Here is a 10,056-nt window from a genome sequence, read left to right as displayed (position 1 = left end):
CCCGCCTTCATCTCCTGACTTCCCGCCACTGAATCCCTCGGGGCCTTTGTCGTGCTGGTCTGTCTCTGGTGTGGCCGCGCGTCTTCTTAAAGGGCCCGGCCCCCCAGCTCGGTCTCCGCGGCCGTCAGAAGGACAAAGGCTGAAATGGGATTACACCAACCTGATCCCATTAAGCCGCCCTCCCCCACCCTCGCCCCCACCCCCACCCCCGGCCGGGGCTCTGGTCACTCAGATCCCCCGCGCGTTCCCTCTGTCCCCGCCCCCAGCCCGACTGCGGTCTGAGCACCTGGTGCGGCGACCCTGCAGCGAGCTGAGCGCTTTGGGGGTTTGGAAGTGGCCGCCTGACCCCAGGGTGGGAGCGCGGCCCTGGCTCTGAATGACAAAAGCCGAGCCCGGCCACACCATGGAAGGAGACAAGGGGTTTGGGAGCGCGCGGGGTGGGGGTGGGGGGGTGGGGGGGGGTGGGAGGAGGGGAGGTGACTCCACCAGGCCTTGGACTCGCCTCCCTGCGGGCAGGGGTCGGTGTAGCCCGGATTGTCTGAAACCGAGTTGGTGGTTCTGTGTCGAAGCTTCCAGAACACCTCGTTGGCCGCGCCAGCCAGGTAGCTAGCTGGGGCCTAGAAGCAACGGCGGGGACTCTGTACTCAGCGCTTTCCCTGCGGGCTCTCAATTCGCAGCCGCTGGGGAGGCAGGGGTGGGGCCCCCTGTCTGCAGAGGTAGTACCTACACCCTGCGAGAAAGGGGCCTCAAGCAAGGTGGAGCTGGCAGGGGGTTCTGTCCTGGATCACTCCAAACCCCGATCTCTCTCTCCACAAGCCTTGGGTGCTGAGGACACCACCAGCGGCCCCCTTGTCAGGGGCGGAGCCACCGGTCTGCTGGGGAGAGGGCGGGAGGTGGAGGCCAGGGGAGGGAAAGAGTTTGGGTGGTGGGGTGCGGGCTGGGGGTGCTTGGTCCTGTTTCAAGTTTCCCTTTTTGTTAACAGAAGCCAGCATCTCTTTGAACTTGGCACGGGAAGGGAGGTCAGATCTTGGTAGAGACTCCCCTGAGCTAAACTGGACCAAACCAGTCCCCCCATCTGAACCTTTGTTTCCTCACCCGATGACCCGCTCAGGGTGCAGCCTTCAAGATGTCTTCTGGGGAGGTTAATGACGTAACACAGGTGAGGTGCATGGTGACGTCAGGGCCATGGGAGAGCCCGCTTCTGGCGGGGTGCACAGCTTCGGACTCAGACCGCCTGGGACTCAGACCTCAGTAAGGTGACCCCTCCTTAGCCCTCGAAGACCACCTCAACACGTCTGGTGCTACCCTGGGCCAGAGTTGGCAGCCTGCGGGGCTGACTGTGGCTAGACGCGGGAGTCCTGCTCTGTCTGTTCTTAGTTTTCAGCGAGACGCCAGCAGGCAAGGGCTCCGTGGATGCGTAAATCATGACAAATGACATGAAGTCTCATTTCAGAAAGGCCTTCATCATTCCTGATATGTGCAGTGGCTCCTTTGCACAGACACCATCTCCCTCCAGAGGTGTCTGGTGGGATTATTTAGAAAGCCGGTAGGAACACTACAAAACTGAGAAAAGGACTGTAAACGTGGTGGTGCGACTGTCCTTGGCCAAAGGATCTCCGAGTTGGGTGAAACCTGGCTACGCGAATCCCTGGGTTTTCCAGTAACGAGGGGGCTCTGTGCCGTCCAGACTGTTGACCCCCATGGGGTCGTTTGGAACTTGCCGAGACAGCCATGCCACATACAGGCATGTGATTATTGCTGTTAGACTTCAGAGTATTGATCCTGTTTCCAATGTTTATCAATAGTTTTGAAGCGGATCCCCATTTTCCATGACCATGGCTGGAATTTTCTCCCCAATAATTTCCATATTTCGGCATTTTGAAAGCTATAAATTGCCAGAAAAGAATGATAATCGCCCATCTTTAAATGAGAAATTGTTAATTTGGGATTTATAAAGGACTTTCCTTAATGAATAATAGTGAAGACAGATCTGTCTTCCTGCCTCATTTTGCAAAGCCACATTTGTAAAGTCGGGAGACTTCCATTCTTCCCCCTAATTATTCTCTCCCTCCAGAAGGCAGTCGTGCAGTGGAGTGGAGGCCTCCCCGGGGACAAGAGGAGAGACTGTAGCAACGCCCTGGGCTCCTAAGAGCGCCTCTGCAGGCTGCCCTCTGCGGACCCCAGCACCACCTGTTTGCAGAGTGCCTCCACCCAGACTGGCGTTGGTGGGACCACGGTCCTTGTGGTATGGGACTGTCCCACGAATGCCAGAGGTACACGCGACAGAAGAGCCCTCGAGGAGATGGGAACAGCCGCCAGTTGAGAATGGGTCTGTTGGCACTGTGCTAGGCATGGGGGACCCAACAGGCCCCTCGGGGCCATACACACCCTTGGGCACTCAGAGTCCAGGCAAGGCAGCCACTTCCGGCATGGGGAGCCCAGTGCGCCCCGAGGCTCATGGCAAGGCCCTCTTCCCCTCCAGCACGGGCAAGAAAGGTACACAGGGTGAGGACGCCTGGGCGGAGGCCACGGATGAGTGGACATTCACGAACACCTTTCCCAGCTCCGCAGGGGTCTGTGGAGGAGTGACTGGGCCCCCAGGGCCTACAATGTCACCCACTTGAGCTGAGCCGCTGGGGTGGCTACTGTGGAATCACAGCTGGCAAGGCATCCACGCTTAGAGCTGGCAAGGAGCCTCCTTCATGGATGGTCTCTCTCTCTCTCTCTCTCTCTCTTCAGAGACACCTCCCTCTCTGCAAAGGTTGGGACGGCACTTGCTTGGTTCAGCATCCCTCTGCCTTGCGTTGAGGACCGCCATGCCCTCCGTGGGTCTCGGGGACATGAAGGCCTCCGTGGTGGTCTTCCTGGGAAGCCCTGAGCTCTGGGGGCTGTGCTGGCCCTGCTCTCCCCCGAGCCACTTGGGCCTTTGGGGAGCTTTCTCAAAATGAATGAATACTAACAATACTAATAACTCCTACTAAAGATAATGGTCCTTCCACCCACATTACTCTGCTGCAGCCGCCTGACAGCCAAGTAAATGGAGGGGTTTTCAACCTAATTTGGAGACATTTAGCCAAGTCCTTGGTGACGTCAGAGCCCTCGTATTCCAAGCAATTCAGCACATTAAGCCTGCAGCCGGCCAACACCCCTGTTCTGCCACTGTTTCGACTGGAGGAATTTGATGATGCTTTCAGGAAATTTTCCCATTGGCGTGATTTCTTTCTGGCAGGGGTGCCTTGGTCTTGGAATGATGATTTAGTAAGATGACCCCCTCTGCGCCCTCCCCCCCCCCAGCCCTGAGGTCAGAACCCCCCCTCCCTCCCCCGGACTCTCCCTCCAGGCAGGAGAGTTCCCAGATGCTTCACCCTGCTCCCCCTCAACTCTGTGCAGAAACATCAGAAGAGACTGGAGTCAGCTGGAGACCAGCCCATGGCTGGAGAGAACAGGAGTCTTACAGCCGCCAGGGCTCCCCAAATGAACTGATCACCTCAATGCAATCCCACCCCGAGTTCCAGAAGACTTATCTGAAACTGAGCACATGATTTCAACGTACATCTGGAAGAATAAAAAGATGCATGTGGCTGGGGGATTTTTAGAGGGAATCCTAACGAGGAGGGGTACTTGCTCTAATATGAGCAAACAACCAATGTCCGTGGTGACGGGCCCTCTTCTGAGCACTTGACCTTCATCAATTAATTGAATCCCCGCGACAAGCCTGTGAGGTAGGTATTGTGTTTAACCGTATGAAATGGCTGGTGTCTGCTAGCCTTTGGGACCTACAAAGTGGCCACTTTGTATTATTGTCACCCACATTTTGCAGATGACAAAAGCCATGCCACAGAGCAGTTAAGTATGGTTCCAAGTTCACACAGCTAGCAATTGGTAGGTTCAGAATTTACACCCACATAGGCTGGCTGCAGGGTTAGTGCTCATAAGATTACATGATATAATCGGGTCGCCTGGGTGGCACCGTTCGGTAAGCAGCCAACCTTGATCTCGGCTCAGGTCATGATGACACAGTTTGGGGGTTCGAGCCCCACATCGGGCCCTGCGTGAATGGCATGCAGCCTGCTTGGGATTCTGTCTCCCCTTCTCTCTGCCCCTCGCCCGCTTCTGCTCTCTCTCTCTCTCTCTCTCTCCAAATAAATACATAAACTTAACAAAAACCATTCCATTATATAATCGACAGACTACATACTCAGCAATGGACTGTAGAATATATGAAGATTTAACCTATGGTAAAGGAAGGCCTGTGAGTTTGTGGAAAATGAAGAATTATTGCATGTTGGGGATTTGCTAAAACCGGCTAATTGGGGAAAAAGAAGGGATCTTTACCTCCCATGTTAACCAGGTATCAGTTACAGATGGATTACAGAATTCAGTGTATGAGAGGAAACCTTCAAAACCTAGGAAAGAGGATTAGCTAAATAATTACCTGCTGAGGGGCAGGATGCAAGGAAAGGATTGCAAAGCTGTCTACATAGAAAACGGAAGCTCCTGTTCATTAAAAAGATCATAAAACAATTAAAATATCTGGAAGGACCGGGAAAAATACTTGTCAGAAACATGACAAGGTGGATTAATCTGTCTCCACGCCAATGGCTAGAATGAAAGGGGAAGGGGCATGAATGGGCATTTCATGGAAGGTGAGAACCAAACTCACTGATCGCACAAGTATGTACGGGGATACGTTATGTCAGACACTGTTCTGGTCTTGGGGTGTAGCTGGTATTCTAGGGGGTGTGACATTACACAGAACAGTAAGTGAATGCAATATAATATCAGATGTTATTCAGACAACTAAGTGATTGGAAGGAAAACAAGGCTGGGTAGACTGGCAGGTGCTATTTTAGATAAGGAGGCTCAGGGTCAACCTTGCTGATAAGGTGAAAGTGGGTAGCTCCCTGAAAGAAGGAGGAAGCAAGAAATGCACAGTTGTGGGGGAAGAACATTCCAGGCAGAGGGACCAGAAATAAGACGACTGTGCCTGGAGCAAACGGGCAAGGAGGAGAGTGGTGGGTGAGACAATGGGTCGTAGAGGTAATAGCCAGGCACTTGATCATGGAAGGCTTTGGAGGCTTTGGGAAGAACTTTGGATTTTATTTCAAGGGATACAAGAAGCCATTGGAGAGGTTAGAGTAGAAGAATGCATGCTTTTTTCTTTAATTGCTAATAAACACACAAAATTGGTCAAACTCAAAGAGAAGTAAATTAAAACCAAAACGAAGCAATACTGTAATCCTTTAGCGAAGTTTATAATATAAAAATATTATAAGAATTAGTAACATAAAACGTTTGCAAGACCAGACACTGACACAACACAGTGAGGGGACACTCGTTCATGGTTGGAGGAAAAGCATCCATTCAATAAATAATGATTGGGCAGCCACCGTGAGCCAGCCAGACTTCAAGGAGCCAGAGAAGTGACTGTGAACAAGAGAAACAAGGCATCCAGGCTCAGGACGTGGAACACATTTTTTCTCTCAGTTTCTTTGTTTGTTTGTTTATTTGAATGTTTATTTTTGAGAGAGAGAGAGAGAGAGACAGAGTGTGAACAGGGGAGGAGCAGAGAGACACAGAATCCGAAGCAGGCTCCAGGCTCCGAGCTGTCAGCACAGAGCCCGACGCGGGGCTCCAACTCACAAGCTGTGAGATCATGCCCTGAGCCGAAGTCGGACGCTCAACCGACGGAGCCCCCCAGGCGCCCTTCTCTCAGTGTATTTTAAATGTCTTAAGCTTTACTATCAAGAAACAAATAAGAAGACTGTTGTTACTACTTTTAGTCAGCATTGTAACTAGAGGTCAAAACCAAAGCAGTAAGATAAGAAAAATTAAAAGGCATAAGGATGAAGAGGGAGGGAAATGAAAGCGTACATTTAACGACAATAAAAATATAAGATACTTGGGGAAAGTTGCAACAATTTCTTGACAGACATTGAAGCATATAAAAATACATGGAGAGAGACACAATGATTGTGGATGGAAAGATGCAGTGCCATAAATGTGTCAATTATTCTCAAACTGGTTTATAAGATTCAAGGTCATTCCTATCAAAACTCTAGGAGGAAGTTTGAAGAACTTGGGTTAAGAAAAACCATGACATGCCTGAAGATGAAAATAGGTGGGGGGCGGGGGTAACCTATAAGATATAAAGTCTTACAAAGTTCAGTAATTAAGGAAAGGTAGTGTTGTCATGGGAACAGACAATTTGAACAGTGAAAGGGAGTTGAAAGCCTGGTGCATACACCCCATGTATATACAGAAACCTGATTTATCAGAAAATTTTAAATAAATAGTGCTGAAGCAATTGATGATCTCCCGAGAAAAAATGAAACTGATGCTTCCCTCACATACCACACACACAAATTACAAATAGATTGAATATATTGGTGTAAAAGACAAAATTGAAAAAAAAACTAGAAACATTTATGGAATAATATTGTTTCTTTTTTTAAAGAACGATGTTTTTAAATATTTATTTAAAAAATTTTTTTAATGTTTATTTACTTTTGAGAGAGAGAGAGAGAGAGAGAGACAGAGCTCAAGAGGGGAAGGGCCAGAGAGAGAGGGAGACATAGAATCCAAAGCAGGCTCCGGGCTCTGAGCTGTCAGCACAGAGCCCAACGCGGGGCTCGAACCCACGAGCCGTGAGATCATGACCTGAGCCAAAGTTGGACGCTTAACCGACTGAGCCACCCAGGCGCCCCAAATGTTTATTTTTAAGACAGAGAGAGCACAAGTGGGGGAGGGACAGAGAGAGGAAGACAGAGGATCCAAAGTGGGCTCTGTGCTGACAGCAGCGGGCCTGAAGTGGGGCTCGAACTCATCAACTGTGAGACCATGACCTGAGCTGAAGTTGGATACTCAACCTACTGAGCCACCCAGCCACCCTGAAGAATATTTTTTCTAAAAGACTTCTTCAACAGGTTGCAAAACACACTGCTCATCAAATGAGAGCATTAAAAAAATTTTTTTAATGTTTATTTATTTTTGAGACAGAGACAGAACATGAGCGAGGGAGGGGCAGAGAGAGAGGGAGACACAGAATCCAAAGCAGGCTCCAGGCTCCGAGCTGTCAGCGCAGACATGGGGCTTGAACTCACGGACCGTGAGGTCATGACCTGAGCTGAAGTCGGATGCTCAACTGACTGAGCCACCCAGGCGCCCCAAGAGCATTTTGTTTTTAAAGAAAAACCCACAAACTAGAAGAAAATCTTTGCAAGGAATTGGTGTAAAGAATAATAAAAGAGCTGCTCCTAGTGAAATAGGAACAGATTAATCAGTAAATAATAAGAAGATACATATGAACAGACGTTTCATACATGAGAAACATGATTGGCAAGTAAATTAAAAAAAAATGTTTTTAACGTTTATTTATTTTTGAGACAGAGAGAGACAGAGCATGAATGGGGGGAGGGTCAGAGAGAGAGGGAGACACAGAATCGGAAGCAGGCTCCAGGCTCCGAGCTGTCAGCATAGAGCCCGACGCGGGGCTCGAACTCGTGGACCACGAGATCATGACCTGAGCCGAAGTTGGACACTTAACCGACTGAGCCACCCAGGCGCCCCAGGTTGGCAAGTAAATTTATAAGTACATGCTCAATCTCCGTTGTAACCAGAGAAATTTACTTAAGGCCACTCTGAAATATCATTTTCGTCTATCAGATTGGCAAACATTTAAGAACCTGATAATACCAAGTGGGAGGAAAGGTATGGAGACCTGGAACCCTCTCATACGAACGTAAATTCACACAACCACGTTGGAAAACAATTTGTTGATTATATTGTGAAGTCAAACATGTGCAGAGCCAACGAGGCAATTTTACTTTTCGGTATTTATTCTAGAACAGTGGTGCATTCAAAGACTGTCCAAGGAGGAACGAGAAACTGATGGTTTTAAGGAAACCTGAGTCAAACTTCCTAATGTCCTCCTTTCTCTCTGCTCTCCTTTCACCGAGACCCCCTCGTCCACTTTCCGGCCACCACGTCCAGTCTTTCCTTTGGTGCATCACCCCAGGTTGTAAGAAAATACTCTGGGCTGTCAGGCAAAGGGGCAATGAGAGATTCTGGCATCAAGGCTGTAAAAAGAGAATGACTAGTGATTGTCGAATAAAAACTTCTGCAAGTCAAGTCGTTTCTAATTCGTCGTTTTCTTTCTTTCCTTCCCTTCCCTTCCCTTTCCCTTCCTCCCCTCCCCTCCCTTCCCTTCCCTCTCCCCCTTTTCTTTCTTTCTTTCTCTCTCTCTCTCTCTTTCTTTCTTCTTCCATTCTTCTTTCCTTCCTTTCTTCCTTTCTTCTTTTCTTCTTTCTTTCTTCTTTTCTTTCTTTCTTTCTTCTTTGCTTTCTTCTTTCTTTCTTTCTTTCTTTCTTTCTCTCGAAAAAGAGAGAGCATGAGGAGGGGAGGGGCAGAGAGAGAATCTCAAACAGGCTCCATGCTCATTGTGGCTCATTCTCACAACCCTGAGCTCACGCCCTGAGCTGAAATCAAGAGTCAGTTGCTGGGCGCTTGGGGGGGGGCTCAGTCGGTTGGGCGTCCAACTTCGGCTCAGGTCATGATCTCACAGTTTGTGGGTTCGAGCCCTGCGTTGGGCTCCATGCTGACAGCTTGGAGCCTGGAGCCTGCTTCGGATTCTGTGTCTCCCTATCTCTCTGCCTCATCCCCACTCACGCTCTGTCTCTCTCGGTCCTAAAAATAAATAAAACATTTAAAAAAAGTAATGTTTGACAATGAGAGAAATAAGGCCACAGGAAGTTAAGATAAATTAAACATTTGTGTTATATACATATCTGCATGGCAGAGACGTGTAATAGCATGACCAAGAAATGACCGTTCAGGATACAAGGATACAAGGATCACATTTTGTGGGGAGAATGGAAGTACAACTTCAAGAAAAAAGAGGCGGTAGTAGAAAATTTCTGAGCTTCGAGGACCTCCGTCATGTAATTTTAAAGGGGGTGATGACCGACAGGAAATTGTCTGGTGTTTGCATTCCAGTGGGCGCATTTTTATTTGTACTTTTTATTGAAGAGTGATTCTCATACAATGGTAAGTTAGTTTCAGGTGTTCAACACAGCGAGTTGACGATCCCATCCATTCCTCAGAACTCACCACCATGAGCAGGGTCACCATCTACACCGGACACGTTTTTTAAAATGGGGTAGCTTGAGGAACTACAAGAGCTGGCTGTAAAACGAGACAAAAACAATGTATTTATTAGCCATTAACCATCACACTAGATGTAGTCATCCTTCTTCGTATCTTTGACAAAATTCCTTATTTTTTCTCTTAGTGCACTTGGAATACAATGAAATAAAACTACTTTATTTACAAAACTACTGCCATTATTTTAATTTAATTTTATTTATTTTTTAATTTTTTTTTAACACTTATTTTTGAGAGACAGAGACAGAGCAGGAGTGGGGAAGGAGCACCGAGAGAGGGAGACACAGAATCCGAAGCAGGATCCAGGCTCCGAGCTGTCAGCACAGAGCCCGACGCGGGGCTTGAACTCATGAACCGCGAGATCGGGACCTGAGCCGAAGTCGGTGCTTAACTGACTGAGCCACCCAGGCGCCCCTGTCATTATTTTAAAACGTTCATATTTACAATGTACCAAAATTATGTCCTTTTCAACTCTTCTTTCTTTTTGACGTTTATTTATTTTGAGAGAGCGAGAGAGGGAGAGAGAGAGAGAGAGAGAGAGAGAGAGAGAGAGAGAGAGAGACTGGGCACATGCATGTGCACAAATGGGGGAGGGGCAGAGAGAGAGAGAATCTGAAGCAGGCTCAGCACGGAGCCTGATGTGGGACTCAGACTCATGAACTGAACCGTGAGATCATGACTTGAGCCAAAATCAAGAGTTGGATACTTAACCAACGGAGCCACCCAGGCGCCCCTCTTTTTTCAACCCTTAAGCTCATGATAAAAGTTGAGATTTCAACTTTAAAGGATGGGAAAGGATACGTAATTTTTCCAATGTATTTAATTTTAGAGAGTACAAAAGGGGAAACTCGGAGACCACACACCTGCAGGAACTCATGAACACCTGCTCGGGAA

Source organism: Acinonyx jubatus, chromosome C1, assembly GCF_027475565.1.
Source record: "Acinonyx jubatus isolate Ajub_Pintada_27869175 chromosome C1, VMU_Ajub_asm_v1.0, whole genome shotgun sequence".
Lineage (NCBI taxonomy): Eukaryota > Metazoa > Chordata > Mammalia > Carnivora > Felidae > Acinonyx > Acinonyx jubatus.
This window is presented reverse-complemented; position numbering follows the sequence as displayed.